The sequence below is a fragment of the Rattus norvegicus genome, chromosome 2 (genome assembly GCF_021556685.1).
Source record: "Rattus norvegicus strain SHRSP/BbbUtx chromosome 2, alternate assembly SHRSP_T2T, whole genome shotgun sequence".
Classification (NCBI taxonomy): Eukaryota; Metazoa; Chordata; class Mammalia; order Rodentia; family Muridae; genus Rattus; species Rattus norvegicus.
The window spans coordinates 250,741,970-250,756,476 of record NC_141535.1 but is presented as its reverse complement, the minus strand read 5'-3'; the positions used below and the strand labels follow the sequence as shown (position 1 = coordinate 250,756,476).

Genomic DNA, 14,507 nt, shown 5'->3' with positions numbered 1-14,507 from the left:
CTGGCTAGAGTGCTCAGCAAAAAACTCTGAAATCATTTAACTCTTAAGTGTATGTATGTATAGACAGACCGTTATACATTTGGCAATTAATTCCTGCTAGGGGCAGCAGGGAATTTAGTAGAGGATTAACTTTTATCTTTATCCCTTATGTCTTGAAGGAGACTCTCATTAGCCAAGCAAGGGGCTTCTACTAATTACTCTTTGTGGACAAGTAAGAAAGGCACACATGCAGACATAGTGCACAGCTATGCAGGCAATATGGCACCCCCCCTCACACACTCCCTCTGGTTTCCCTGATCACCTTCCTGTCTCATCTACTCTACAAGTGTTCATGCATATTTACCCATAAATTTACACATGTATATATAGACAGATATATACATACATACATCTGTATGGAGGGAGCAGAGTTCCCTAAGCCACCAGTTTTGTGTTTTTCTCTGGCCTTTTTGTACCTTCTTAGAAAAATTCTACTCAAAGGATAAACAGGCTGAATAAGAAATTAGGGAAAGAACACCCTTCATATTAGTCACAAATAATATAAAATACCTCAGTGTGACTCTAGGCAAACAACTGAAAGATCTGTATGATGAGAACTTCAAGTCTCTGCTGAAAGAACTGGAAGAAGATCTCAGATAATGAAAAGATCTCTCATGCTCTTGGATTGGCAGGATTCATAGAGTAAAAATGGTCATTTTGATAAAAGCAATCTACAGATTCAATGCAATCCCCATCAAAATTTCAACTTAATTCTTCATAGAGTTAGACAAAAGCAATTTGCAAATTCACCTGGAATAACAAAAAAACCTAGGATAGGGAAAACTATTCTCAACAACAACAACAACAAAAAACATTCTTAGGGGAAAATAACATCCCTGACTTCAAGCTGTATTACAGAGCAATAGTGATAAAAATTACATGGTACTGGTACAGACTGAAGGTAGAGCAATGGAATAGAATTGAAAACCCAGAAAGGAACCCACATACCTATGGCCACTTGATCTTTGATAAAGGAGGTAAAACCATCCAATGGATAAAAGACAGCATTTTCAACAAATAATGCTGGTTCAACTGGAGGTCAACAAGTAGAAGAATGCAAATTGACCCATTCTTATCTCCTCATACAAAGCTCAAGTCCAAGTGGATAAAAGACCTCCACATAAAACCAGATACACTCAAACTGATAAAAGAGAAAGTGGGGAAGAGCCTGGAACACATAGGCACAGGAGAAAATTTCCTGAACAAAAAAATGGCTTATGTTCTAAGATTAAGAACTAATAAATGGGACCACATAATATTTCAAAGCTTCTGTAAGGCAAAGGACAGTGTCAATAGAACAAAACTGCAACCAACATATTGGGAAAAGAGCTTTACCAAATCTACATTTGATAGAGGGCTAATATCCAATATCCAAAGAACTCAAGAAGTTAGACCCAAGAGAACCAAATAACCCTATTAAAAATGGGGTACAGAGCTAAACAAAGAATTCTCATCTGAGTAATACTGAATGGCTGAGAATCACCTAAAGAAATGTTCAACATCCTTAATCATGAGGGAAATCAAAATAAACCTAGGATTCCACCTCACACCAGTCAAAAACTCAGGTGACAGCAGATGTTGGCTAGGATGTGGAGAGAGAGGAACATTCCTCCATTGTTGGTAGGATTGCAAGCTGATACAGCCACTCTGAAAGCAGTCTGGCCGTTTCTCAGAAAATTGGACATTGAACTACCTGAGGACCCAGCTATACCTCTCTTGGGCATATACCCAAAAGATGTTCCAACATATAACAAGGACACATGCTCCACTATGTTCATAGCAGCCTTATTTATAATAGCCAGAAGCTGGAAAGAACACAGATGTCCTTCAACAGAAGAATGGATACAGAAAATATGTTACATTTACACAATGGAGTAGTACTCAGCTATTAAAAACATTGACTTTATGAAATTCTTAGGCAAATGAATGGAACTAGAAAGTATCATGCTGAGTGAGATAACCCAGTCACAAAAGAAACACACATGATATATATGCACTGATAAGAGGATATTAGCCCAGCAGTTCAGAATACCCAAAGAGCAATTCACAGACCACATGAAAGAGCTTCCTACCTGGGGATCCATCCTTTACGCAGCCACCAATTCCAGTCACTATTGTTGATGCCAAGAAGTACTTGCTGACAGGAGCCTGATATGGATATCTCCCGAGAGGCTCTGCCAGATGAGGATGCTTGCAGCTAGCCATCAAACTGAGCATTGGTACCCCAATGGAGGAGTTAGAGAAACTACTGAAGGAGCTGAAGGAGTTTGCAATCCCATAGGAAGAACAACAATATCAATCATCCAAACCCCCAGAGCTCCCGGGGACTAAACCACCAACCAAAGAGTACACATGAAGGAACCCATGGCTCCAGCCCCATATGTAGCAGATAATAGCATTGTCTGGCATCAGTAGGTGGAAAAGCTCTTGGTCCTATGAAGGCTTGTCTCCATAGTGTAGGGGAATGCCAGGGTGTTGAGGTGGGAGTGGGTCGGTGGGAGTGGGAACATCTTCATAGAACCAGGGGGATGGGTATTGAAGAGGGATGAAAAGGGATAACATTTGAAATGTAAATACATAAAATACCTAATAAAATAGAAAATTACTTTATAGATAAAATTATACAAAAATCATAGTTACAGAAGGATTTTAATATTGAGTTCAAAGCAATGTCCCATTCTACGTGCTAATTATAATTTCAAAGCAACAGTTTCACTTGGCTGTGCTTTATCATAATGCACACCTGTGCCCTCCTCATCCTTGGATCTAACCTAGAATGAATATTTTTCTTTAACCACAACTTTGTCCTAAGGCTATTCCTCTTTTTGGCATAACTGTGAATACTCATAATATTCTTTATCATGCAGTCTTTACTTACTATTTTATGAGGAATGGGCACATTCTATTATTGATTCTTATTATATATCTAAGATTTAATATTATATCTTTATATAATTTTATTTTATCTTTCAGGCAAAACAACTAAAACCATTTCTTAAAACCTTTTCCCTAACATTATTTGAATCAAATCAGGAATTCTATAAAATCATTATTTCATCTAAACAGTATTAATTCATGAATGTTCACTTTTATGTTGATCTGCAGGAAATTTGCTCAAAGGGGTTAGCTAATACAGAGGAATCCTTAGGCTATGTAATAGTGACAGGAAAGTCATATCAACTGCAGGAAGCAATCCTGAGATTTAGTTTCACGGAACCCTGCCTCTCAGAGCTCACCCATCTTAGACCATGCAAAAAGGTGGACTACCTCCAGGAAAGACATCTGCTAGCCTTAGCCTCTCCTAGATGGATCCTGATACTAACGAACTAAAACTGTACTGAGTTGTCAAATTGAAATAGTCTTTTCTGTTTTGTTGTTCTAATTTCTAGGTGCCTCCTTCTTTCTTACTTGGGCTGTAGTTCTTTTCTTCCATTCTTAGAATATAAGTTTAGTGTGAATTGTGCTTTGTTTACCTAATGCTCTAGGACACATCCAGAGACTATTATGGTATGTGGTATGTAGTTAGTTGGCACTCCATTCACAAGTAGACTTGATAAACAGATAAAACCTATTTGTTTTATCTATAGTTGCAAATAATAGAAAGACTTTAGCTTTTTCAAAAAGTCTGAATTAGTACTCATAGTTCTCTTATCTTAGCCTCACAAGCATTGGGATGTCTGGCTAAGCTTTGGATTTTAGTTTATTGTGTGATGGATGGTGGCCGTATCCCCAGTCCTTCCTTTAGCATACTTTTTAGCATGTGAATTTGTTTTCCCACCCTATTATTTACAGTCCAGTCATGTGACTTGTTTGGGCAATAGAATGATAGCAACATGATTTATTGGGTATTATTAAATGTTAAGAGGTTTTGTGTGTTCCTTTCCTTCCTCTCTATGCTTATGAAAAGAAAATGCCCTGGATATCCCAGAATTCAGAAGAAGATGACAGATGTATAAAGGTGTCAGGAACAGCATGCTTTTAGTGTGAGTATTCTGACCCCAGATTTTGCTAACCAGCTAGCTAGCTCAAAGACATGTGAGTGATCTAGAAAATGCTACCCAGTAAAGCCCAGCTCCATCACTGATCTCCAACTAGCCACGGTGATTTTGTTTTAGAAAATTAGGTGGTGCCAATTCTTTCCTAAATTGCATAGCAGAATTTTGAAGAAGTAAAAGGTATAGAAGTATAGAGTAAAGGTATTTTGTTTTGTTTTTACTAAAGTACCTCTTAATTTCAGGGATTAATTTTACCATATAACGGTGGACTGGACTTTGCTATTATTGGGAGCAGCATGGGACATGGACTAAACGATAAACAGAAGGCTGCAAAACGTGGGAATAACCTCCAGAATATCTTCATAATCTCATTTTATGTGACCTAAACTCTCTATTCTCTACAGAAAACAGCTTTTGCAGAGCCATGCATGACAGCCATTTGGTAACGAGATGAGACTGTACACACATGCCTCCTTGCTCCAGCTTAAACCAAACAAGCAAATTGATCAGACTGTGCCATGTTTGTAACGTTTTTAGATATGAATGCTGATGGAATTTTTATTTCTAGCATCATTGATCTTGTGATCTTATTCTTTCTTAAATTTCATTCAAATATTCCTTAACTAAAGTGTGTTTTTCCAGGCCATGAATGGTTTTCTTCTAATTGCTACTACTTCTCATTTGCTTTTGCAATGATAATGCTTACAAGGAAGCTGTGGCTGTGCTCAAGAACACTGGGTTTTCATAACTGTGCTGTTACAACACTTTTGAACTTTTGTTCCATCAGCTTACTGCTGTGACCTAACCAGTGAAGGTTTTTGCAATAGCTTCCTGGAGGGGAATACAAAGTAAGGATAAAAACATTGACTCCAAAGTCATATATTGTAATTTTTTATAGCATATTAGGCAGCAAGAAGGCAAGGAAGTGGAGCTAATATAGATTCTACATTCATTCACAGCTTGAGATCAATGCATGACTTTGGACATTTACCCCATTTGTGCCTCAATTTTCAATGAGTGAATAAATAAAAAATAATGTATGCAGATTGCCTCACTTAAGGTCACTTAAACATAGGCAAAAATTAGTCAATGACAGTTCTCCAAACATCAGTATTGTGACTATATAAAAGATACCTTAATTTATAGATAAACTTCATAGTGTGGGTTGAGTTCTAGACACTGTAATGAGGCTACTAGTTTTTGTCACACTATTTTGCTCATTTCTTGGTACATATAAAATTTTATCCAGATTATACTATAGTCTAAGAAGTGGGTGAGAACATTTTCTGTAAAAATTTCAACTTAAGGTTGGTGTCAGGTTTTTCTTTCTCTTTATAACTATTAGTGCATATTAGCAATGAAAATTAGTTTCTTAACATATACCTTTCTCTTGTCTTTTCTTCTTTCTACTTCTCCTGCTCCCCCTTTTCTCTATTAGTGTCTTTCCTACTTGAAAAGTTTTACTTTGTAAATATTATATGAAAACATACAATGATTTTTTTCTGTGTCTGTCTTACTTCATTGAACAGAAAGACCTCCAGTTACAAACATTTTGTTTCAAACGACAGTAATCCATCCTTATTTATGGTTGAATAACAATGAATGTGTGTGATTTGTTTTTCTGTCATCTATTCATTCACTGCCAGGTATCTAAGCTGGTTCTATATAGTGGGTGTTGTGAATAGTCCCATAACAAATGGGACCATAGGGATAATTTTTTCTGTAGTATGTCCTCTGCATATCTTTCTAATATATAGCTATATAGCTAGGTGTGGTATAATGGATCAAATACTCATTTCCATAGTGACTAAACCAATGTACATTCCCACCATCAGTGTTTAAGGGTTTCCTTGCACCATCATCCACATTTTATTACTATTTTTAATTAATTAACTAATTTACATCCCAATCACAGCTTCCCTTCCCCCCTTCCCTAGTTCCTCTCATTTGTTGAAGATGCTTTTTTTTCCCATTGTATAGTTTTGACAAAAAATAAAGCGTCCGTAGGTGTGTGGGTTTATTTCTGAGTCTTCAATCCTATTTCTCTGATCAACTTGTCTGTTTTTAAGGAAATATCACACAGTTTCTATTACTACTGTTTTTTAGAATAGCTTGAAATGAGGTATGATGATACCGCTAGAATTTCTTTTATTGTACAGGATTGCTTTAGATATCCTAGCATTTCTGGTTTTTCTCTATGAAGGTGAGTATTGTTCTTTCAAGGTCCTTAAAAAATGTATTGGAATTTGATTGCAGTTGCATTGAATATGTAAATTGATTTTGGTAATTTTTATGATATAGTATTTAAATTGATATGGCCATTTTTACTATGTTAGTCCTATTGACCCATGAGCATGAGAAATCTATTTTCTGATGTCTTCTTCAGAGACTTGAAGTTCTTATACAGGTATTTCACTTGCTTGGTTATTGTGATTATTCTGGAGTGTTGTTTCTTTAATTTTTTTCTTCTACCTATTTATTGTTTGTGTAATGGAGGGGTAATGATTTTTTCAGTTAACTTTTTATTTAGCCGCTTTGTGAAAAAGTTTATATGCTGTAGGAATTCTGTATTAGAATATATGGGGTCACTTATGTATTTTATCATATCATCTGTGAATAGTCATACTTTGAGTTCATATTTTTCAAATTTTCCCCTTAATCTCCATTAGTTGTCTTAAAGCTATGGCTAAATATTTAAGTACTATATTGAATAGGTAATGAGAGAGTGGGCAGCCTTTTCATGTCCATGATTTTAGTAGAATTGCTGTAAGTTTCTCAGTTTAATTTGATGCTGGTTATCAGCTTGCTGTATATTGCCTTTATTGGGTTTATGTATTGGCCCTAAAACTTTGATCTCTCCAAGACTTTTATCATGAAGGGATGTTGGATTTTGTCAAAGGCTTTTTCAATATCTAATGTGATAATAATTTTTTCCCATTTAGTGTTTTTTTGTGTACTACATTGATGGGTTTTTGTATGTTGAACCATTTCTGCATCCCTGGGACGAAGCCTTCTTCATCATGGAGCATGATGTTTTGGATATGTTCTTGGATTTGGTTTGCATGAATTTTTGAATATTTTTAATCAATGTTCATAAGGGAAAATGGTCTGAAATTCTTTCATTGTTAAGTCTATTTGTGGTTTATGTATTAGAGTGACTGTGATGTCATGAATGAGTTTGGCAGTATTCCTTCTGTTTCTATTCTTTGGAGTAATTTGAGGCATATTGGTATTAGCTCTTCTTTGATCATCTGGTAGAATTCTGTGCTAAAGTCATCTGATCACATTTTTCCCCCTTGGGAGAAGTTTAACGACTGCTTCTATTTCTTTAAAAGGGTTAGGAGTCTACTTAAAATGTTTACATAGTTTTGATTTAATTTTGGTAAGTGGTATCTATCTAGAAAATGATTCATTTTATGGTTTTTAAATTAAGACTTATTTCCTCAGTATCTGATGCAATGTTTCCCTTTTCATTTCTGATTTTGTTAATTTGGATATTCTCACTCCACCTTTTAGTTAGTTTAACTAAGCATTTGTCATTTTTATTTTCTAACAAAAACATAAACGAATAAACAGACAAAACCAAACAACAAAACACCTATCCAGGATTACTTGTTGTTCTAGCTATTTCTAGTTTATTCATTTCAGCCCTAAATTTGATTATTTTCTGTCATTTATTTCTCTTGATTTGTTTGTTTGCTTGTTTGTTTGTTTGTTTGTAGAGTCTTCAGGTGTGCTGTTAAGTTGCTTGTATGTGATTTCTTCAATTTCTTTATGCATACTCTTAATGTTGTGAATTTTTTCTTAGTATTGTTTTCACTATATCACATGTCTTTGGGTATGAAGTGTCTTCATTTACTTTGAATTATAGAGATTCTTTAATTTCTTTCTTTATTTAAGCCTTGGTCATTGAGCAGAGAGTTGTTTGGTTCCTATGAATTTGTAAGCTTTCTTTGTTTCTGTTTTTGTTGAAGTCGAGCTTTAATCTATGGTAATGCTGATAAGATACAAGGGGATTCAATTTTCTTGTTTATGTTGAAGCTTGCTTTGTGACACAGCAGATGATCACTTTTGGAGAAGGTTCAGTGAGGTGCTGTAAAAGAGGTAAATTCTTTTGTGTGTGGGTGAGAAATTCAATAGATGTCAGTTAGGACCATTTAGTTCATAATATCTTTTATTTTCATATTTTTCTCTGTTTAGGGTCTGCCTGGATGACCTGTGCATTGGTAAGAGTGGAGTGTTAAAAATCTTCCCCTTTTAATGTATAGTGTACAATGTGCGATTTAAGCTTTAGTCATGTTTCTTTTGTGAATTTGGGTACCCATGCATTTGGGACATAGTTATTCAGAATTGAGCTATCATCTTGATGGATTTTTCTTTTGACAAATATAAAGTATCTTTTCCCATTTATGTTGGTTAATTTTGCTTGAACATCTATTTTATTAAACATTAAATCTTGCTTCTTCAGTCTATTTGGAAATCTTTTTTCCAGCCCTTTATTCTGAGTTAATGTTTATTTTTGATGCTGAGGTATATTTTTTACATGCAACAAAATGATGGATCCTATTTTCACATTTACTCTGTTAGCCTATGTTGTTTTATTGTGGACTTGAGTCCACTAATGTTGAGACATATTTGATGACCAATGATTGTTAACTCCTGTTATTTGATGTTATTTTGATCATATAATCTCTCTCTCCCTCCTCTTCTCTCTCTCCCAACTCTCCCTCTCTCCCTCCTCTCCCTCTCCTTCTCCCCCACCTCTCTCTCTCTCTCTCTCTCTCTCTCTCTCTCTCTCTCTCTCTCTCTCTGTGTGTGTGTGTGTGTGTGTGTGTGTGTGTGTGTTGCTTCCCTTCTTCTGGTGTTGTTGGTACAGGATTATTTCTTCTATTTTCTTGGTTATAGTTAGCCTCCTTGGGTTGGGGGGGTTTTTAATTAGTTTCTTCTATAGTGCTAGATTTGTTGATAAATATTTGTTTACATTTTCCTTGCAATATCTTGTTTTCTTCATCTATTGTGATTGAAAGTTTTGATAGGTATAGTAATATGGGCTGTCATCTGTGGTTTCTTAGAGACTGCAAAACATCCATCCAGGCTCTTCTGGATTTCAGAGTCTCTGTTGAGAAATCAGGTCTAATTACAATAGGACTGCCTTTATATGTTACTTGGTCTTTTTCCCTTGTAACTTTTTTATAGTCTTTCTTTATTCTGCATATTTAGTATTTTGAAAATTATGTGGCAGGAAAATTTTCTCTTATGGTCTAATCTATAAGCATCTCTTTCTTTAGTTTGGGGAAATTTTCTTCTATGATTTTGTTAAAAATATTTCCTGGTCCCAGAGATGGGAAGCTGCTTCTTCTATTCCTCCATTTCTTAGGTTTATCTTATCATAGTGTCCTTGAATTCCTATATATTTTGTGTTAGGAACTTTTACATTTAACATTTTTTGGCTGATATATCAATTTCTTCAATTATATCTTCTATGCCTGAGATTCTTTCTTCCATCTTGTATTCTCTTGGTGATGCTTGCATCTTACAGATCCTCTTCTCTTTCCTAGGTTTTCCATGTTCAAGATTCCCTAAGTTTTTGTTTTCATTACTGCTTCTATTTTCATTTTCAGGTCCTGAACAGTTTTATTCATTTTTTACACTGGTTTGCTTTTATTTTTTGTATTTCATTAAGGGGTTTCTTAATTTCTTATTTAAAGTTCTCTATCATCTTTATACATTTGGATTTAAGGTCATTTTGTTATGCTTTGGCTGTGCTAGGATATAAAAGGCTTGCTGTAGTAAGCTAGTTGGCCTATGGTGGTGCCAAATTGCCCTGTATGTTGTTGATTGTGTTCTTGTGCTGGCCTTTAGCCATCTTGGTTGTCCCTGGTAGTCCCAGATGCTGGCTGGCCTCTGAGAATGCAGGCAGACTTGTGGAAATGGTGTGCAGAGGACAGGATACAGTTTGCAGCTTCTTGGTGTACCTAAGGGGACCAGGTAAGCAAGGGCCTGGGACAGAGACCTACCTGGTTGTCCCAGATGTTGGTAGGCCTGGTTGTCCCTGGTTCATGGAGATGTCTGGAAATGCAAGCAGAGTTGGATGTCCCTGCTGTCAGCAGGCATCCAGAAAATGCTGTTTGAGTCATTCTGACTAAAGTGAGGTGAAGAGTCAGTATAAACTTGATTTGCATTTTTCCATAGCTAAGGGGAGAATAATTTTTTCCATATTTATTGGTCTTGGTTTTCTTTCTAAGTTTAGGTCTCTCAATAGCCACTATATCTGCAATTACTTCCTCCACCGAAATACTGAAGCCCTTAAAGTCATTCATAAATGTTAGACTAAGCTTTTGCCTAAACTCCTGTTTCTGTTGATATTTTGACCTCTTTTTATAAATCACAAATGTTCTTAATGAATCTAGGGTTGTAAATCTACTACAAAGGTTTATAACTTGCTTTGCTCAGAATTCTCCAGAAGATTCACTATTTGTAACAGTCACAATAAAACCTAAAATTTGGAATTGCTCCTTGATGTTCAAGCAGAAAAAATGGGATGTTATGTTAACATTATGAAAATAGTTCTAACCTCATTTTATGTCTCCATCAGAGCTCATGAATGACTAAATGCATCATCTACATGCAGTTATATTTTTAAAGGATTATGTTTTTCTGAATAGTAGTTATCAAAATCAATTTTAAAACCTCAATAAACTATGTAGTAAACAGATGTTCCATTATGCAAGTGTTGTTTTTGCATTTATAGTTCATGTCTATGATAGATTTAGCCTAACTCTTAATAGTTCTAGAATGCTGAGAATAATAATGAGCTTTGGTTTCAACTAAAGTGATTGGTTATATAAGTTCCTGATGCAGCAGTTAATTTATGCAATCAGGTATCCTCTGAAAAACTCTGGATCACTTGCTGTAACTTCAACATCAGCACTCTCAAACTCACTACATGCTTCAACTTATGAAGATGGTGTATGTCCTTACTCTTCCTGAACCATACTCTGATAGTTTCTCCATTTTATCTTCACCATTAATACTTCTTTTAGCTTTCAGATACCTAGACATTGTGAATTGGACTTTGGCTTAGGTGAATGCTATATCTGATTTCACTTATCTAGATCACCAAAACTTTCTTTCTGTTAACAGTAAGGCTATTCCCTGAAGAAATGCTTTTAATTTCCTCCAAGAACTTTTAATTTGCATTTGCATCTTAGCTAGCTGCCACAAGAGGTTAACTTTGTGATGTCTTGGCTGTTATCATACATGTCATTTACTAAGGTTTATCATTTCCAACTTTTGATTGAAGGCAAAAGATGAGTGATTATTCCTTTTAATACTAACATAGAAATCACTGTAGCATTATCAATTGGTTTCATTTAAATAGTTATATGCATCTGGGAAGAGAAAGCCCCGAGGAGAAGGAATGGGATAGGATTGGATGGAGTGTAGGTAAAACACACAGATTCATTAAGTTATATTAGCTTTCTTGTATTTCTTTCATATTTTTAAAGCATGAACAACATTCATTCAAATAAGCAGGTAGGCAATTGACAATAAGGAATACAGCTGTAGTGGTAGGGAAGTGTAGTGATGCCACCCCCTCCCCCAATCAGACAGGAGCTGATCTGATGCAATCACAATAGGGCCTTTTTATTTGAGCTAGCTTGGGCCTCCTAGCACACCATCATCATACAGGACAGTTTTGATGGTGGGGAGTCCTGGATGTCTTTCAGGGCAGACTTCATAGAAAGCTATAAGTGGGAGGGAGGGTGTCTAAGTATCTAATTGGAGAGCTACTATAGCCTTTAACATAATTGGCTGATGCTGGGAGTCCTATTATAAACTTAATTTTTGTTTTCTTCTACATTTGGTAGTTATTAGGCAGGGCTTGGGCTTGTAACCTCAGGGGTTACAGATCTGTTGGGATAATAACCTGGAGACACTGGTCATGTTGGGGATATAACTTGGAGACACAGGTCTTGTTGAGGGTGAGCCTAGAGACTGGATCTAGGCTCACATTTTGTTGCAGGGTAAATTGGAAACTAATATATGGTATTGGCCTGTTAATTTACCTGAGTTTAAACTTAGGTCAGGTTTTCTAAAATGGAGTCTGAGTTTAAAAGATTTGACCTCTTATGGCCAATAGCAATTTGTGTACAGAGAACCACATTGAAATGCATAGTCCATCTACTTCCAGCCCTGAGGTTTTTGTGACTATGAACAGAGGAGTAACATTGGAAACTGAATCCTGAAAAAGCTATTTCTAAAATTAAATACTAAAATGGTAAGACAGCCATTTTCTGTTTACTCAACATGTAGGGGAAGGCAAAGACCCAGTACATCAACTTCCTTGGATTGAGATCCTCGTAATTTATAATTTCACAGCCAAGACTGCCTGTCTATATCTAAGATACAGTGTGTGTTGTTTACTTTTGTTTGGTAGTCTTTAGAAAAGGAAAATCACAGTTTTCTTGTTAATCGACATTTCTTGTTTTCTAAAGGTATCTTTGAAGATTCAGAAATACTCATGTGAAGGGGAAATATTTGGCACAGGAGGGAAAATCAAGCTGATCCTGTTAAACACAATTCCCCTTCCTTTGTCCACTGATAATCCATTATTTTTAGTAATAAAGAAACTTGGCATGCTGCCACTACAGAGGTGCCTGGATTATGTTTAAATGACAGGTTCGTTAGTTTGCCCCTCCATTACTTGGAAGGTAATCCCATTAGACTATATTTACTAGCTATTGTATGCCCAGCTTTTCATAACTGTTCAGAAACAGTGGCATCCAAAGAATAATATGTAAAAGATTGTGTGCATATGTGCATGTGCATACATACATGTATATATGTATGTGTGCATGTATGTAAAAGCAAAGTTGTCATGTGTTAAAGAAGAGACACCTCAATAAAGTGAGGAAAAAAGTAAGCTATAAAACTATAGAGCCACCTCACTTCAAAAAAAAGTTACTTTGAAGTTTTTATTTGAGCCCCAATTTACAGCGATAAAATATCTGAAAGTGACAGGTATCTATCCCTCTACTGTCTGGTTGACCTTAGTTGTGCGATGTCTCGTAATCCTTCCAAGAAAGATTTACCCCCAAAGCTATTTGATATTTTTTAAGAAATGGCATCACCAGCTACTCATGTCAGGATGTTACTAATTACCCTCAAGTCTCCATTTCTGACTCTCTTCATTGTGCCCACATCCTTCTTTTTTTCTTTATCTTCCATTTCCTACCACTACCTCCTCTTAATGATACTCAAATCTCTGAGTGTCTGGGGTTGTCAATGGGAGGAGTGCTACATTTTGCTTGTGTGTGCTGGACAGGAGTCATCTTAGGCATGGTTTACTCCTCCCTCCTAGGCCTGTTCAGTACTTGATTGGTGATCATCAGGCTAGCTTCCTGTCCAGCCCCTATGGTGACAGTCTGGTGGTCCTTAGGCTCGATGCTCACACCAGCTTCCTGAGTGGCCCTATGTGTGGATTGTTTATCACAGCCTCACTCCTGCTTGAGGGCACTGAGTCCCAGGTGGGTGTTTGTGTGTGTGTGTGTGTGTGTGTGTGTGTGTGTGTGTGTGTGTGTGTGTGTGTTTTTCCATCTCTGGCTTGCTTCCAGGTTCTGGTCCTGGGAGCCATCAAGGCCTGAACAACACCAGAGTAGTAGTTCTCTTAGGCTAACTCCCTGTCTTGGCAAAGTACTGGTAGTCTTCTCAGGCTTTTTTCAGGGAATTTTAGGTTAGTAGTCATTCAGATGTCCATAGGTCAAAACACTGAGCATAGATAAAGCCTTTCTCCTCTCTGCCACCTACTGACACATAAGTGACACAGCAGCCACACCTGCATCACTTCTAGGGACAATTGTCACCATGTTTTTTATACTTTTATTTAAGTGGATGTTAGAAATCACTTCTAGGGAGTCTCAGTTTTGTTTTAGTATATTTTGTCCAGAATTTCTAGTTGCTAATTTCAGGCAGTTTAATTCCATAGGATCTATTCAGCTATTTTTAACTATTCTAAAAGCTAAAATTAGACGTAGATTTTTCTTTTAATTGCTTTTTTATTTTTTTATATTTTTATGTTGGCCCTGAATTTATGTCAATTCTCCTGCCTCTGCCTCACAAGTGTTAAGATTACAGGTGTGAGATACCACATCCAATCTTGTAATGTATATAAGGCAATCACACGTTATTTTTCTTCGTCTTGTTGTAATCATTAGCAATGGCATTATACAAACAATTATGATTTAAATAAGTGAGTCCTGAAACATAAAATACAATCTGGCCCTCTGGGTACCCAGCAAGCCCAGCAACTGAGACATATGTCCCATCCTTCCTGACCTCCATCCTCTGGTACGCACCTCTACCTGCAATCCTGGATCTTCACTACACTTCTCAGGCTACAGCTCTGCCTGCTTCCCAGGAGGCCTGCCACTGCCCTGGACAACAAGGAATGGCCAGTTCTATTTACAATCA

At 36.4% G+C, this 14,507-nt stretch overlaps 1 non-coding gene across 1 annotated transcript; it reads right to left on the bottom strand.

Moving 5' to 3' along the window:
* Positions 1 to 13,762: 13,762 nt before the first annotated feature.
* Positions 13,763 to 13,894, bottom strand: LOC120101294 (small nucleolar RNA SNORA17). Its single transcript, XR_015679376.1, has one exon. It is a non-coding gene; the product is annotated as a small nucleolar RNA SNORA17 (small nucleolar RNA).
* Between the last annotated feature and the right edge of the window lie 613 nt (positions 13,895 to 14,507).